General features: G+C 40.6%; 1 protein-coding gene and 3 non-coding genes across 6 annotated transcripts in view; all 4 read right to left on the bottom strand.

The window, feature by feature from the left end:
* The window catches only part of LOC134209089 (uncharacterized), a 372790-nt gene that overhangs the window by 79440 nt on the left and 274685 nt on the right, over positions 1-18665 (bottom strand). The gene's annotated exons all lie outside the window — the stretch shown is intronic.
* Trnal-cag (transfer RNA leucine (anticodon CAG)) lies at positions 773-855 on the bottom strand. The gene has a single exon. It is a non-coding gene; the product is annotated as a tRNA-Leu (tRNA).
* On the bottom strand, positions 3459-3530 carry Trnat-cgu (transfer RNA threonine (anticodon CGU)). Its single transcript has one exon. It is a non-coding gene; the product is annotated as a tRNA-Thr (tRNA).
* Trnap-agg (transfer RNA proline (anticodon AGG)) lies at positions 15295-15366 on the bottom strand. The gene has a single exon. It is a non-coding gene; the product is annotated as a tRNA-Pro (tRNA).

Here is an 18665-nt window from a genome sequence, read left to right on the forward strand (position 1 = left end):
AGTTTTGTTAAATTATAGACTTACTGAGAGGTCGACATATGGGAAGTTAAAATCAAATAGTGGAATTAAATGCCAAAAAAGTATAAACTAGTTTTAGGCAAAACTTCAAAAGCTCCTATATCTGAATGTTTATTCAATTTAGATATAAATAAATATTTAATACATTTAGCAGACATAATAGTCCTGACAATAGGTAACTAACAAAATATATTACACATCAATAAAATCTAAATTGATTAAGACAAGGAGTCTGATTGGCTTTAGGCACCAATAATTTCAAGAACCGATGTGGTCGAGAGGTTAAAGTCACCAGTCATTCCACCAGAGAACCCCAACATGTCCTAGGGATCGAATCTGAATTTCGGACAATTACCTTTTTGTTATTTATCATCCAGTAAGTACCAGGCGAACATGTTTAATCTTCTTCTGTAAAAGGAATACAAAACGCTGCACAGCAGTAAGCAAATGAGAGGGGACACCACCACTGATTGCAATCAAGCGCGCGCAGCGCCGCACCACTTACTCCAATTGTGTGTAAATGTTTGCAAAAGTAGTTTTATAAATGGAACTGGTTTCATATATGGAAATATATTTTTATATTTTTTAACTATATTCGTCATAATGTTAATTTTTAATTTTAAGTTTAATTCCATCGGGAAGCAGAAGTAAAGTTATTGCTATAAAATTATTTGAATGAAATAAAAAGTAAAAAAAATATCTTTACTATTTTTTTGACTGAAACTGTACTGTTTAGTAAAACATCATAAAACTTTGTCAGAAGTGGGATTCGAACCCACGCCTTCAGAGAAGACTACGACCTGAACGTAGCGCCTTAGACCACTCGGCCATCCTGACACATCCTTATACAGTTGATTAAACAATCTCTAAAATAATTTAGGAGATTTGATTTTACTTACCAAATTTATACAAAACAATAAACGACTGTTTATTGTTCAGACTTCAGATTGACCTTCGTTATAATCTGTTCCGCAGAATGAAAACAGTTCTTACCTGAAAAGATAATAGAAGATATTGAATCAATAAGAGAACATGCGAACTCAGCAATAACAGAACGTGATTTCGATCAACAAGAAAAGAAACTTTTTTAACATAAAAAAAGAAAAGTGAAATACTCGAGCAATGGAAGAGAATGAGCCAACTTTCCTTCTATTTGATTGGCAATCAAAACAGATTTTCCAGCACGCTGGTTATGAGATGGCGGAAGGCTGCCGCTGACCGGTCGGTCGACGCCGACGATGGTGTTACGAGAACGTGCTCTTCAGCCGCAATGTTAAACAACAACAACAACAATAAGAAGCACCCTGAGCAACCGATATTATACGATACTTGAACAAATACCTCATAATAATTTAACAAAAGTTCAAATTCATATAACATTTTAAGAAGTATTATTTTTTATTTAATTATTTAATTATTTGAATAATTATTTCATGTATTTCGAGGCAAAATATTTTAAGCTGTACATTTAATCATTTTATATTTTTATTCCATGACTGAATAATGGATTTTTTTCAAAGATATATGGAAAAATATATTCGATTTTGAAGCTCATACATTTTAGTCATGTCCAAAGAAGGGAAACATTCTTCCGTCTGGAGAATGCTCAGAGTGCAAGCGGAAAAAAAATGCAATACGCTTCAACAGCTTCACGCGAAACATCATCAAAGGATGTTTTAAAAGAAATTCAATCAGGAACTTGACTTTTCCGCCACCTTCCGGCATACTAGTGCTGGAGAATGCAAAACCAAAACCGTTTCCGATTACTGGTGATTGGCCGTGATGGATGCCCGTCCGAGGCAGCGCATTCCAGGCGACCGATGCGATGCAGCGGCCAAAGGATCAAGCGTCTGAGCGTGCAAACAGCAGCAGTGCACTATAGTCACATTACTGTAGAAGAGTGGCGGGTAAAATGATGGATCCCGAACTATAATTTTTTAGGTTCAATCCAGCTGGACATCACATATTGATGAGAAATTATTGGAAACGAAAATTTTGTTATTTATTTTCTATAGAGTTTTATAATGGACTTCTACTGTTATAAGGCTGCATCGACATTTGATCGTGATGACACTGCTTTCTTATAAAAAGGTGTACATATGCAATAAGATCTGACTTCCATCCGACAGACTATAGAGAAGTGACTATTCCGAGCACCGATTTGCAACACAGAGGGGTGGCAAAAACAGTAGCTTTTTAAAAACTTGTTTGATCTCTTGGTTGATGGTTTCTAACCGGAATATGACGGATGATGAGGAAATAAAAATGAATAAAATGAATAAAGGTGAGTTTTGTTGTTTGAATTGTAAAAAATGTCTTCAAGCAATGAATTTAGTCTTTAAGAAATAGTTCCTAATGGAATGTGATTAGTTGATTATACATTCCAATGAAGTTATGAAAATTCCAATCAGAATCGCTGTAATGGGTCAGGATTTCCCAACTAATTGCGATATGCTGCGAGCAAATCGGTTATGGTATTAAGTGCCACAAAATAAGTGTGTTTTTCTGCGCGCATTACATACATACAGACTTACACACGCGCACACAGAAATCATCAATAGATGCAAACAAATTATGTCAAATATGTCTTACAGTCCCGATGCACATTAACTTTAACTCTTAATCAATTTCTGCAATGTATTGAATATACAGATCTAACAGCGTAGGTTAATCTGACTGTCCATTGAACATGAAAAGACATCCTTTTTGATCTTTGTTTCTTAATCAATCCAAACTTTGTCAACCGAATAGTTCAAACACTCAATAATAACAGATCATTGGTCACTCTCCTAGTCGTGAATTATGGATAAACGCCCATTTCCAATATAATCATCTGCCCAATTAAACACATCGCACATTGCCGGTCGCTGCAAAGTTCACACCTTCCGGCGTTGGGGTTGGGACGACGTCAAAGACAAAGATTATTATGCTTCGAAGAATAAGCAACGCCAAAGCGCACGGTCCAGGCCCACAGACACGCACAATGGCGGTCGCCTTATTAATTTAACAACACCGAGCTCATCAGCAGCATCAATAATCTTTCTCGCTCGCCGCCCGCCGAATCTTAATGAATTATTCCATCTTCTTGACGCTTCCTTGGTACGGGTTTCTCGCCCGCCTAAGTGCTAATATCGTTTAATTAGCAATTAATTAAGCTCGAATCGGGAAAAATAACAACTATTCAATTTTCTCGATCATTGACCATCACATCACGGGCGACCGATAGTCGTTTGTGTATCGCTGATAGCAGACGTGCTCAATGAGGAGAAACGATTCATAATTTTTTTTCTTTAATTTAGTTTATTACCGGATTTTTTTTTTTAATTGAGACCAGACGGTATAACCATAATAAATCTCTTCCAAATTGGAAGTTCCAACGATGAAAACTCACCAAGAAAGAGGCACGAACTTTGCCTCCATACGAGATAAAATATTACCGCTGCCTCCTGTGAGGATTGAACTCACGACCGCTGGTTTACGAGACCAGCGCTCTACCACTGAGCTAAAGAGGCGAGGAATTCCAGGGAAGTCTGGGCACTTCAATTCTGGAAAGACGTGGAAACTGCATACTGAATGCAGATTGGAAATAAATATTTCGAGTTAGGCTAGATGTACCAGTTGTGGCTATAGCACCAGTTGTCGCACTAGTGTTTTATATGCCAAATGGCCAATCAAATCACCGCCAACCAAGTTCAGATCGATAAAGCATATTCATATGATACGATAAAACCTTTGATCTCCTCCAAAACAAGTAAAGCATAATTGTAAAAATTGATTTTGCTTAATTTTTGACGTCCTTTGCACCAGTTGTCGCACTAGTGGTCCCTATTTGGCCAATCCCATAAGAAAACAATGGGATTTGCCAAATAAGGAACCAAAATTAAGAATAGTGCCACAACTGGTGCATGCGTTCCTATTATGGATTAATCAATTTTGAAGATTATAACCAATTTTATTGTGGTTTTCAGAGCTGTTCTAAGGAGCAGGAAGTAAAACCTTTCGCTTGATATATAAAGTCCACCCACATGCCTTTTACTTATTTTTAAAAAAATAGTTGTTCTTATGTATGGCGTCAATTGGTACACCCACCCTATTTGAAATTTCCAGATGTTCTGTATTGACTTAACCAAATAGCACTAGTTGCCATACAATATTAAACTATTTCAAATAGCGGAAAAAAATCAATAATAAATGAACTGAACAATTCTATTGAGAAACTGCATATGCAGGGAATCAATTTTTCTGAAATGCGCTTGCGAAACAAGCGACAAAAGAGAACCAACGTCAAAGCTTTGTTTTTGTCGGGAGATAATAATGACAAAGCTCCGAAAAATTTTGTCAGCGAAAAAAAGAAGACAATTTTGTTGCTAACTTTTCATTCCGTTATTTTGCATTATCTATACAACAAATTTCGATTTTATGCTGACGCAGTTTCTGCTTTTATGGAATTATTCGAGAATCCAACAATGATTACAATATTAGCATCGTATTCTCGGAAATATCAGAGCATGCAAGGCAAATGATTCTTGTCATATTGTGTTTGGGTTCTGATAAAGGTTTGTCGCTAGGTGCGTTTGTCAGTAACAAACTCTGTTGACGACAAAGGGTATATTGTTAGGCGTTGCTCGAATATTGATTCCCTGTGCATATGTGACATTTTTGACAAAACGAGATTTTTATATGTTCTGAATTTATGTTTGAAAATACATATTTAATAAAAAAAAACACTAAAAAACTGATTATTTGAACAACATAAATACGATTTTTTGAACCACATAAGTGCGCGCACTTTCGAGAGCAATTATGGAGCACTGCTTGCAGTTTCTTGACTGAAAGAGTATTGAGTTTCGTCGATAACCATTGAATCTGTATCGAAGAATTGTTCGTGAAAATCGATGCCCATTTCTTCAAAACAGTGCAAAATATATGAATCGATTGTTTGAAAAACTGCATTTGTGACATTTTTAAATAAAAATTAGATATTTATACATTCGAAATCCTCGTGTTTTGGAAAAAAAATCGAAAATGCGCTGATTTTTTTTCGTTTGTTTAGTAAACAGCTCATGACAAACAGATACGGCCCATAACTTGTATCACGGCTGTCGACGGAGTTAGGCACAAATTAAATATTTTCCCTTAAATACAATTATACACGTCAACATTTTTATGAAAAAAAAAACTGACTACTGGCGGAGATGAGCCCTTGCGAGTGAATTCTTGGTTGAATTTTCGATGAAAATTTCCTGAAAAAAATCCAGAAAAAATGTATATAAGAATTCCCGCACTGCTGCAGGAGTTCCTAAAGATTTATTTTTGCAGGATTTCTTGAAGTTTTTCGGAAATTTTATTAGACTCTCCTTTAAGAGTTCCTCGGTAAAGAGACGAATCAGCTTTTTGAAAAGCTTTATTAGAAAGACCAACTTTCTAATAAAGCTTTTCAAAAATAGCTTCAGAAATTCCTTTGCAAATTCTTTTCAAAAATTCTTATTCGTTCTCCTTCGGAAATTCTTTCAAGAATTCAGTCATAAATTTAGGTAACTGAAATTTATTTGAGAATTTATCCGGTATTTTTTTCGAAAATGTCTCAAGAACATCCTCCAGAAATGCTGGGACTTCAATCGAATTCTTTCCAGGCAAGAAGCAAGAAATTCTTGTTAACATTTCTCCGAATATATCATGAAAATTTCTTAGGAATTGCATGAGCATGAGCATGAGAGCAGCGTGAGCATGAGATGATCTTGAAAATTTCTTAGGAATTCCTTCGAAAGTTCCTACAGAAATTCCATATAAAAATCTAGGAAATCCTTTTGAAAATTTCTTTGGTAAAACCATACAAAACTCCTTAAGGAATTCTTTCCAACATGCATGTAGGAATTATTCCATAAATTATTAAGTATTTCCTGATTCTCAAATTTTTAAAAGTATTTTCAAAGGAATTTTCAACAGAAAATTTCCGAAGGCTTCCTGAGGTAAAAACTTAGAATAACCCACCTAGCGGTGAAGGTGCCTTTCTCGTGTATTCTTAAACAAGAAAACACATAAGAGTAACAAGAAAAGCACATAAAAGAGGAAAAATTGAACTTAAGGGAGATAGACTCAGTTATTTCCATCAATTCACATTTATTTGCGTTCATTTGAAAGCATTGCAGCAGTTTTTAATTTTTTTTTTTCGATATCGAATGGGGAAAAAAACAATGTTTTTTCAACTCCGGAACGCAATGGCCGATTTCAATAGCGAAAAATTGGGAAGGATTCCGCATCCAATGCAACCTGTTGCAAGCAAATCGGATAATGCTGAGTACAAAAAAGTGTGTCTCACATTTTTTTTGTACACACACACACATACATACATACATACATGCATACACACATACATACACACAGGGCTGCGAAATGGTGAGTTGACATCTGGGAAGGAGCGACCTACACAGCTCTGGTCCTCACAAGTTCCAATCTCACACTTCCACGGGTCTTCCGATGACAATTGACCGCCAGCTAAGGGTTGCGTACTTAGCTGGTAGTGCAGCCTGGGCACTGTTGTCCTTCTGACATCAGCTAGAGTGAGTGGGTGCGACCAACGGGACCTTCGTCCCTAACCCCTAATCCCAAGGCGTTAAGCGACCCGTGCCGAGGGGCTGCATGGCCAGGGGGTGAAATAATGAGCTAGGTCTTTAACGGAGCCTGTGGGGTACCTGGGCACCCTCCACAGTAATTGTCCCTTACCGCGTCATGCTGGGCTCTGGCGTGGTGGACCTCTTTTCCCGAGCAACTCGTGGGACCAAAATGGAAAACCAAGTCAATTCTTAAATTAGTGGTAGTAGTGTAGACGACAACCCCTTCGCAAGAGGTGGGGGATGACGTCTCCTGGACCCTGGTCAAGAACAAGAGGAAACCGAAGACGTCAAGGGCCGTAAATAAGGCCCAGGCGAATGAGGGTAGCATTCGCCGCGGCGAGTACAATACTCTCGGTCTGAGCGGCGAGCAGCTGGTAACAGTACTCTCGCGTGCATGCGATGCCACCATGCCTAGGAAAGTCCACCCTAGGAATGGGAGGCCACCGGCTTACTGGTGGACTCAAGCAATTGCGAACCTGCGCCGAGCCTGCCTACGGGCAAGGAGGCGGATGCAGCGAGCACGCACAGAAGAGGAGCGTGTTGAACGACGGGTGGCGTTCGTGGCTGCTAGAGCCGCTCTGAAGACTGAGATTAGATCAAGCAAAAAAGCCTGCTTCGAGGGCCTGTGTCAAAGTGCCAACGCGAATCCATGGGGTGACGCCTATAGGGTCGTAATGGCCAAGACACATGGGGCGATGGCCCCTACAGAGCGGTCTCCAGAGATGCTGGAGAGGATCATCGCGGGGCTCTTCCCACGTCACGACCCAAGTCCCTGGCCTCCCTTTGTGGAGCTGCCAGGGGCCAGGGTGGCCGACGAGGGAATAGTAACTGTGGCGGAACTTGCGGGGATTGCACAGTCCCTTAGTGTAGGTAAGGCGCCAGGACCGGATGGTATTCCGAACCTGGCCATCAAAGCGGCCATTGCTGAGGCTCCCGAGATGTTCAGATCTGTCATGCAGAGATGCCTGGATGAGGATGAGTCTTACCTGAAGCACGGAAAAGGCAGAGCTTGGTCCTATTGCCAAAAGCGGGAAAACCACCGGGGGATCCGTCGCATATAGACCAATATGCCTGCTTGATACGGCGGGGAAGGTGCTCGAGAAGATTATCCTCAACAGATTGTTGATACGCAAGGAGGGTGCGGATGGTCTATCGAGTAATCGGTTTGGCTTCCGAAAGGGTAAGTCGACCGTAGACGCTATCTTGTCGGTTACCAAATCCGCGGAGATAGCTATCCAGCGTAAGAGGAGGTGAGTTCGTTATTGTTGGGCAGCTATTGCAGATGCGCTCATGCGTCTTGGAATTCCCGAGTACCTGTACAAGATTCTCGGAAGCTACTTCCAGAATCGAGTACTGGTATACGACACGGAGGCGGGTCGGAAGTGCGTTGACATAACCTCAGGGGTTCCGCAAGGTTCCATACTGGGTCCGGTGTTATGGAACGTCATGTACGACGGTGTCTTGAGGTTGAAGTTCCCGGTGGGCGTGGTAATCGTCGGCTTCGCTGACGATATTACGCTGGAGGTCTACGGCGAATCGATCGAAGAGGTGGAGTTGACTGCAACCCACTCGATCGCAATTGTGGAGGAGCGGATGATTTCCAGGAAGTTAGAACTGGCTCACCACAAGACTGAGGTGGTTGTTGTTAACAACCGAAAGTCGGAGCAACAAGCGGTGATAAGGGCAGGCAACTGCACGGTCACCTCTGAACGCTCCATCAAACTCTTGGGGGTAATGATCGACGATAAGCTCACCTTTGGTAGCCACGTCAATTACGCCTGCAAGCGTGCCTCCACAGCTATAGTGGCATTGTCCCGGATGATGTCCAATAGCTCTGCGGTTTATGCCAGCAAGCGCAAGCTTCTGGCTAGCGTTACTCTGTCCATACTGAGGTATGGGGGGCCAGCTTAGGGCACCGCCCTGCGTATTAACTGCTACAGAACGAAGTTAGAAAGTACGTATAGGCTCATGTGCCTAAGAGTTGCGAGCGCGTACCGTGTCGCACGATGCACTTTGCGTCATCACCGGTATGATGCCTATTGACATCGTTATCGGTGAAGACATAGAGTGCTTCGAAATGCGCGGCACGAGAGGCATCCGTAGGACTGTCAGGTTGGCCTCAATGGTCAAATGGCAGCGTGCGTGGGACAGTTCCACTAAGGGTAGATGGACACATAGGTTGATACCGGAGTTAGGTACGTGGGTTAAGAGGCGTAAAATCACTTTCCACCTGACCCAGGTCCTTACAGGCCATGGTTGCTTCAGACAGTACCTACACCGGTTCGGACACTCGGCCTCGCCCGAGTGTTTGGTGTGCGCAGGTTTAGAGGAAACGGCGGAACACGTGTTGTTCGTGTGCCCACGTTTTCGCGCAATGCGTGACCACATGCTTGCCACATGTGGTCTGGACACTACCCCGGACAACCTAGTTCGGAGGATGTGTGAAGATGAAGTTGGCTGGAACGCCGTTTTATCGGCTATCGCCCAAATCGTCTCGGAGCTACACAGAAGGTGGCGCGTGGACTCAAGGATGGCTAGTTCAGGCGCAAATAAGAGGTGGTCCAAGGGTCGGCTTCATGGGTCATACCGGTGGTCATGCTCTGTGGTCGAACTCGATCCTTTAATCGAACAAGTGGCCGCACGAAGAACAACATGGTATCGTCGCTTTCGCGGCGTCGGTCAACCGGGCGGGTTCCGAGCCCGAGGACGGAAGGGGTCCTCGTCAAGGCTGGGGCAGGCGTAGGCACCGCGTCGGCAAGTCCCTCTGTGTGTTGGCGAATAGACCCTGTCGCAGAGAGGCCAATTTGGGGTGCACGCGGCATCATCATTCTTGATACCAGTCGTGCAGAGGGAAGCAGGCGCGAAGTCGACCCTTCCCACCTTCCGAGGACATAGGGCGTGGTAAGGCCATCTGGAAAGTCGGCAATGCGCTGGCACGATACTATGGTGTTCTTCTAAAAAAGCGAGTCACGATGTTCGGTGCTGCAAGGACACGCAGCTAACCTCGAGGGTGCGTTGTGCACTGGCCCACCTTTGAAGCATTACTTTCTGGTTGTACCGAAGGGACTATGGGCTTGGCGGCAATGGAAACGGTTTAGCGGGTCGGGGATGTAGTCCTGCCTCCCTCGTTTGCTGTTGGAGGTGGTCCCTAACCCCGCACTTCCTGGACAACCCAGGATGTCTGTTGAGCAGATTCCCCTCCATTGCTTAGGAAGAAAAAAAACACACGCACACACAGACATCACCTCAATTCGTCGAGCTGAGTCGATCGGTATATAACACTATAGGTCTCCGGGACTCCTATCAAAAGTTCGTTTTTGGAGCGAACATATAGCCTTTACGTATACTTTGTATACAAGAAAAGCAAAAATCCTACAATTTCCAAAGGAATATTTAATTCCCGGAAGAGTTCTAAAAGGAATTTACGAATATATTGCTGAAGAAATTTTCGAAGAAGTTCATAAAAAAATGTTCAAAAGATGTTGCAAAAATATTTTAGTAAACAAGGAGATTTCCGGAGGAAGTGCGTAATTCTAAATCCACGATTTTCGCGACAGCATTTTAAAGAACCGGGAATATTGCGACTGGAAGAGATAATCCGCGACAAATTGACGAAAAACGCGAAAATCGCGGTATCCGCGACTGTTGTAACAGCCCTGCAAATTATTGGTGAAGGTCCACCATAGTGAAATGGTTCTGAGGTTTTTCTAAAGAACTTTCCTTAGTAATTCGCGGAGGAAGTTCCAAAAAGTTTCCAGAGGGACCCTAGCAGCACACAAATTTCTCAAAGGTTACTGCAACTCATATGTGACTGGATTCAGTCACAATCAAGTTGCTGCAACCATTTTCGTCTGGCTTGTGCTGCTCGGGGAACTTCCAAAGCCATTCTTGGCAGAATCTCCGAAGGAATTTCTGGATTAATTTAATTTGAAGAATTTTCTGAAGGTATGCCTGATCGAATTTCTGAATGACTTACCGAATCAACTGCTTTCTAAGGAATTATTTAAGGATTTTACGAAAAAAATGTCTGAAGAATTCTTCAAAAGAATTTGTAAATAGATAACACCTAGATAAATATTTCCAAAAAAATAGAAGGATTCGCGAATGGAGCTCCTGGTGTAGTAAATGATGTATTTTGGACATCTGAATATATTTTGGACTTTTGGTTATATTTTGCGTGTTTTTCGACTTAGCTTTCTTCAAATAAATAGGGATCATGTGTCTCTTTGGCCTCTTTCATAATCACATTTCTAACCACATTTATGTAACAAAATAAACAAAATATGGCCAAAAGTCCAAAATATATTCAGATGTCCAAAATACCATCGTTACCCTAAATACCCAAAGAATTATTGAGAATATTCGAAGAAATATGATAATAAATAAATCAACCACCTGACGACTGTTAGTCAGTCTGTCAGTCAGTCAGTCAGTACCTCACTCAAACAAATGAAAAAATGCAGCGATTTCAAGAAGTTTACGATAGTTCACGCGAAGGATTTGTAATCGCCAATATCAACGGAATCTTTGTTTGTCGCCATTACGCATCGTCAAAGTGGTCTCTAAAGCGGTTCAACGAGCTACAGGATGTGCTCACCGACAAGCTAATTGACCGAAATCCGATTAACGCAGGAGATGTTATACCTGGGCAGTAGAGTGGAGCAGTACGCTAACCAACAAAAGAGACCACAGTTTGTTGGAGATTTTAGTAGAGCTGGAAGTTTTACTGTGTAACGAAGGCAACGTTGGTACAATCCACAAAGACAGTCAAGAATGTATCATCAATATTCTATAGCCTGTCGTTGATAGGAGATATGAACTGGAGAGTTGGGAGATATGAACTCACAGCGACCAGCTAGTACAGCGTCCGTAAAAGACACCTGACGTCAATATAACGGATGAGATCTTGCGAAAAGATGTGGAAAACAAAGCACTTTGACGAAACCCTCCTAGTTGAGTCACATGGTGTGGCAAGTGGTTATCTAAATCTAAATGCAGATCAGTTAACGGAAACTGTACCGAGGGAATGTGACGCATCAGTGCCGAAAATATTGGAACCACCTAATAGACTCCGTCAAGCCCTCTGGTGGAATGAGTTACTCAAAGATCTTTGTGCTGTTTGTCTAAAGGCCAGAAGATGTGATACGAGATCTCGAACAGAAAAAGATAAAGATAAGGTGGCATGCCATGAGGCCGTGGCTGCATTCAACCAGGAGATCAAGTCGAACTGCTACAAGAAGTCGTGCCGTGATGCTGATGCCAATTCAATGCTTATAGCTAGACCAACATTTGAAATGGGCGTAACAGCTAAAATTTATTCCTTCTGATTCTTCATATATAGCTGTTCCGTGCGGAAGTATTTTATGACGAACAAAGATGCTTTTATGGCGAACGACATCAGACATGTATATGACAGAAAACACTGTTGATGGTGAATGAACATTACACTTACTTGAGTGGATGAAAGTTAATTTTTCCAGGCAGTGCAGTCAAACCTGTTTGTATATTGCAGAGCTCTCTATTTCCGAACATTCCAGATAATTCTAGTTATTGAAAGTTGAGTATAAATATCCCACCTCTATGCAGTGCAAGTTCAGATATTTTTCAACCGTCGCAAATATACCTCGTAGTGTGTAATCACAAAGTGAAAATAAAGTAGCGATTAAGTAAAAGTGAAATTTTATGGTGTTGAATCTTTTATTCCGAATCCCAAAATACAGTCCATCCGACCCAAAAGGAGTTGGAAAAGCTGAAGTTAACCGTGTAGGGTGTAGTTCAACGCAGGTTCCACCGACTCGTTACGATGATGAAAACGGCATTGCTGACACTTCGGTTTCCAACGAAGAGCTTGTACTTGTCGCAAAACTTTTGAAGGTGAAAAGAGCTCCTGGTTCGGACACAATTCCGGCCGAGTTGGTCTCCAAGCAAAAAGGAGAGGTGGTGAGTAATATGCTTTGGGGACAATCGATGTTATGAACGCGTTACATCGGTAGCTGGAAGGCCAGAGGCACCGTAGAGGGTATCGTGTTAGAAAGAGTACTTTAAGTACTGCCTATCCCCAGATTTAATATTGGAAGACAGTTCGGTGGGAATTATGGTTGGAGCCCAAGTTGGGTTTAGTGGGTAGGGCTGAAGAAGTCTCACACTCTGGCACACTTCCGTGCCAGCATCATAGACAGATATAAAGTTAGTTAGATAGATAGATCTTTCCCATCTTCCTTCTTCCTTTTTCCCTCTATTTTCTTCTCCTACTTTTGTCTCATATGGCGCTCACTTCTTGCTACTCAACTATACGCCCATCACTTCCCAATTATTGTCTCTCATTTCTTGTCGCTTGCTTTATTTTTCTAATAACCTTTAAATAACTTCTCATTTCCCATCTATCACATCTCACTCGATTATCTCACTTCCGACTTCTGATTTCTCACTTCTCATTTAACTTTTTCTACAAAAGCTCAGTTAGTGGACGGCCGAGGCATTTATATTTAAAAAGTATACCAAATTTAAGGTTTTGTCTGACTGCAAAACCAAGTGTTCCAAGGCTCTAAACCCATTGATTGGAAACCTCTTATTGGCAAGCTGCAGCACAGCACAGCACAATAATGCTGCAGCGACGGAACCGTGGGGCCCCGATGCGTCACAGGAGAAACCACCGGAAGGACGTACAATGCGCTAGAATCCGCCGGCAGCGCCATTTCACGATTAATTTTAATGGGAAATCTAATGATTAGAAGATTATTGTTGTTTGTAATTATTATGATTATATTTTACCCATTCTGGCACGGCGCACCCGCTTTGCTCCGTGCAAAACTGTTAGTGTGCTCCCGATAATGCCAAACACCCGACCAATGCTGCAAGTGGCACATCAGCAGAGCAGCACCAGAAGATCAACGCTGCGATTTCACTTCCTCAAATAATAACAATATAATTAGTCCTGTCCGCTGTGCCATAAGTACAAGCTTGTGTGCCTGATGTGTTTTTCCCAATGACTCTAATATAGACGCTTCATGTTTTAATGACGATTTTCAATATAAACATGGTTCAAATACCTAATAAAAATCTCACAATTTTGTACCTAATACCAAAATTTTATCAAGGTTATTTAATATTTTCCGTCTTACAAATTGACAGAATTGTAAGAACAAGACTTTCGCTGGTTTGATGTACTCCAAACCCATTTTTTTCTTCGCCTTCGAGTTGACAATTTTGAAAACATTTAGTGATAAAATTCCATGTTATTAGGAAACATTCAAACAGCCTCCACTTACTAATCTAGTTTCTAACTAAAACCATTCGGCAACTTCGGTGCGAGGGTAGTGCGGAGGAGTTTTCAGCGCGTAAGCACGCGCCATCCTGCTTCTGTCTAGATACATGATGGAGAGATGGTGGTGTTTGAGACAATTCAAAGCAATAAACGGAACCGTTTATATTGTTAAGGATCGACAAGCACGCATTCAAATGCAGTCGCCGATACCTACTTGCAAACGCTAAGAAGGGGTCATTAAAGTTTAAAGGAGAAGCGCTTCACCGTCAAATGTTGACACTCGCTGGCGGCACTGTTTGTTCTGTTTTAGAATGTGTTCGCAATTTAATGATTGAGCTATGTTTCGAAATTGAATACCTACGGATGATTCAAAGATTAAACATTTTCTATGATGGTATGGAAAGTTTCTGCTTAAATTTACTTTACCTTTGTAAGGTTCGTGCCATTTACTTGGTATACGAGAAATACAAAACGCGGTTAGTGGTTATTTATATTGCAAATTAGGCTAGGTCTTAAATAAAATTTTCAGTTTGAAATTCAGTATTTGTTAAAGCTCACTAAAACCTCGAACTAAACTGAATCTTCAAATAATGAATGAAGTCTAGAAAATAGTTTATGAATAGCTTTTCAATACTGTTGTTCTAGAATAGATAAAAAAAAGAACAATTACTAACCACGCACTGAAGAGTATATTGAAATCAGCGTGAAAACGATTATAATGAACTGATAACAACTTTACTCGTGTTGTAGGTACCACACGTCTTGCACGTCCAGACACTAAATCTCTGCTTGAAAATGACTCTTCGCACATGAATTCAATAGCGAACGAGCTCCCAATGCAGGGTTTCGTTTGCACCAGTTCTATATCCATCCATTTCCTCGAGTCCCTTGGGGGAATCTTGGTTCGATTAATTTACCCACTTTATCAATCTGGGAGCGATAAATCTCCGGGGAGAATCTCCAACTGGGAAGAAGCTGTTGCTAGTTGCTGAAAAGAGTTATTAAAATAGCTTGCTCCTTACCCTCGGGGTCCAGAAGTGGAAGCGACGACGTTTGGAGCCAAATGGCTTCTAAACGGAAAGATGCATGCCATGCCATGGTGGCTGAGATCGAGATCTGGAAACTGAATGGAGTTATATTACGCTTCCCACTTAGCTAAGCACTTTCCAACCGATGTGGCTTCGTAAGACGTAAGACAAATTACTGCTTATAGAGCTGGGGAAATAAACTACCATTTGGAACGTCTACACTTGCTTACAAATACGCAAGAGACTTCATGGCGATGAGTCACACGTTTTTACTCCTTGTAGAATGCTTACAAAACAAAACATGTTGATACCATCGTAGTGAAGATTAATATTATCTAACAACATTTTTCTTACCAAAAAAGAATCGGGCGGGCTCGTCCGGGATTTGAACCCGGGACCTCTCGCACCCTAAGCGAAAATCATACCCCTAGACCAACGAGCCCCTTGAAGAGCGGCAGCCACATTACCGGAGTCGCTCAGCGATGCGCGCAAGTGGCTGAAGTTTTTGGTTTTTATTTCACTCTCCGTTTTCTTTTCTTGCGTCAAGCTGCCAACAAAAGCGATCAGTCGAAACGAGCGGCAAGCTGGACTCGTATGTCGAGCCTCCAGCTGGTCAGATTGAAAAGCAACAACAAACAACCGTATAGTAGGCACGCGATTTATATGGACCCCGAATTGAATTGCGCTAATGCGACATAGATGGAAGAAAAATATTCAAACAGTTGGGAAGGTTGGCGTAGAAAATGCAATCTCTCGAGAAAAAAAAAAATCAATCTTCAAAAGGGAATATTTTTTACCAACCGTATTTATAAAACAACAAACCAACAGATTTTTTTTAAATACTCAACTTGAAGGGTAATAATGCAACTAAAGAGATTTAATTTGATTTATATCTCAGGAACGCCAACTTAAGAACAACCAATACTGATCTCCAGCATTGCTTTTTGGGTTTGTTTCTTGAAAATTGCGAACCTATTTGTATTAATGTTTCCGATCTGATTAAAACTACCAATGTTTATTTGTCTATATAGAAACAAATATTTGGCGAAATTTCAGGATTTTATCATTAGGAGTGAGTGGAATGAAATAGCCCTTCAAAAATAAATATAAAAAACCCAGAATAATCCACCTAGCGGTGATGGTGCCTTTCTCGTGTACTATGAAACAAGAAAAAAAACCCTGATTAATCCACCTAGCGGTGTTGGTGCCTTTCTCGTGCAAAAAAATACAAAAAATAAGAGTTTGTGCTTTTTAGCGTGTTTATCGCATATAAAATAATATTTTGGCCATAACTTCTGATCCCATAGTCCAATCTGGCCAATTTTCAATAGCAAACAATGGGACAGGATTCTCAGTCGAATGGAACTTGTTGCGAGTTGCGTTTTTTTGTTAGAAAAACTTTTTTCCCTTAAAAGTGTCAAGCTTGCGATGTTTGGACGGTTGGTAGGGAACATAATCACCTATCTTGAGACACAATTTCATACAAATCAAAAAAAGCGTTTTTTCGCAAATCGAGTTTTAATTTTTGAAACTGTTGAAACTGATTTTTTTCAGTGTAGGGCTCAATTTGAATTGTTTCCGATATCTTTATTAGAAACTTTGACTGATTTTGCGATAGTCACCCATACAACATTTTTTGTAGGATGCGTCGTTTTTAATTGTATCCATTTGAAAAATCAATAAAAAAAATTGGCCTTTTTCAAAAGATAGTCTGGATCAAATTTGGAAAAACTATGTATGTACTTTTCTTTTAATAGCACCTCTTAAAATATCGCACAAAAAGTCAATATAAACAATAAGAACACTTAAATGTTCCCAAAAATTCTATTTTGGCTTCATGCATTTTAATCACAGCAAAAATCCATTAATTCCGCTAAGTGGATTATTCCATTGCTGTCGAGCGTTGATTTCGAACCAAACACCGCATAGGTCAAGTGATCATCACGATAGTCAAGATGACATGGATATGACAACCACAACATCAGGAAAGTTTTCCTATCATTCATGCTGGTGATCACAGGCAGAAGAAGTGAAGACATGGTGAGTGACCAAGCGCTAGTTGCTAAAATGTCACTTTCATGGTGATCGTTACACCAAGCATGTGAGATCCACATTGAGCATCACAATTGAGTGCTTGACACATGACCTGGATTTTGTTATTGTCACGCTTTGCGTGACTTGTACGGTGACATTTTGCAGCACTGTCTCCGAGCCTTCTATCAAAAGTTCGGTTTTGGAGTGATCCTATAGCCTTTACGTATACTTAGTATACGCGAAAGGCAAAAATCATATTTTTTTCATGTGAATTCTAGCAGAAAATAAACAATTATAAAAACATAATTTCTTCTTCCTTCTAATTCATCTACAACTTTAATTTCAACAGATACCTTCCTTCTCTACTTCCTACTTCTTTCCTTCCTAGAAAATCAAGATGAAATACGTGTCCCGTTGGTTCAAAATTTGACCCATGATGACGCTACATTCACATTTTCAACCTTGATTTGGTCTACCTCCAATTTTAGCACGTTTTGATACAATTTTATCACGCAAAAATTGTGAGACGCAGATGTGAGATAGGGTAAATTGTAGTCTTTCTTTCTATTGAGGTAATTTGCTTTGTCTTTACGGTTAAAAGGCTTGAGTTACCAATATCAACTCTCGTAGATCGCTATCGATACTAGGTAGTCATTATTCGCAGAAACATTTTCAACAGAAGTAGAATTAGTTAACTTTACTACATTTTTCATAGAAAAACACACATTTTAATAAAAACTTTGCATGCTGGATAAAACGCGCCAATCAGATATGCTTGACTAAGCGTGTCATAGTTTGATAAGGGCGTGTGCCACCAATAATCTATTTTTAAATACATAATAATGAAAAAGTAAACTATAAAGAATTGAAAAGTGAGAAAATAAAAGTGAAAAGTGAGAAGTTATAAGTGATGGGAAGTGAGAAGTGAGAAACAACAAGTGAGAAGTAGGAATCGAGAATTCCACTTAAAAGCACTCTGTCATTTTATAATAAATCGAGAATTGTAAACCGAGATTTGGGATATGGGAACTAAAAAGTGATATGGAGCGAGAAAAATAATGACAATTGAGAAGTGAGAAGCAATAGGGTAATTCGCCAAATGTTGAACGGCTTATTCCTTCGCCTATTGTTGAACGCATGTGCATTTCTTATGGGAGTTCAACAATAGGCGACAAAATTAGCCGTTCAACATTTGGCGGTTTCCCCTAGGTGAGCTGTGCGAGTTGTGATCAGTGAAAAGTTAGAAGCCAGTAGTGGAAGAAAACGCGAGAAGGGAGAGAAGTGACTAGTGTGGAGACTACTCAGAATAGATTTTTTTCAGCATAGATTTTTGATCATCTAAGGAATACCTGGAAAGATCAATCAAAATGTTTTAAATATGGTACATGCCCCATTGGATGTGTTGAATAAAATATGTCAACGGCAGAGGTTTTCGGTCATTCAAGAAATCCTTGGAGCTAAGCCTTAAGATCTACACGCCATAGAATGTGCCAAAGTTAAAGATTTTCGGTCATTCAAAAAATAGCCGGAGTTAGGCCTTAAGATCTACATCCGTAACTGAAGATCAATCAAACTATTTATATTATGGTACATGCCCTTTTGGATGTGTAGAGTAAAATGTGTCAGCGTCAAAGGTTCTCGGTCATCCAAGAAATCCCCGAAGTTAGGCTTTAAGATCTACACGAGTAGACCAATCAAGACAATTTA

The sequence above is a fragment of the Armigeres subalbatus genome, chromosome 1 (genome assembly GCF_024139115.2).
Source record: "Armigeres subalbatus isolate Guangzhou_Male chromosome 1, GZ_Asu_2, whole genome shotgun sequence".
In the NCBI taxonomy this organism is placed as follows: domain Eukaryota; kingdom Metazoa; phylum Arthropoda; class Insecta; order Diptera; family Culicidae; genus Armigeres; species Armigeres subalbatus.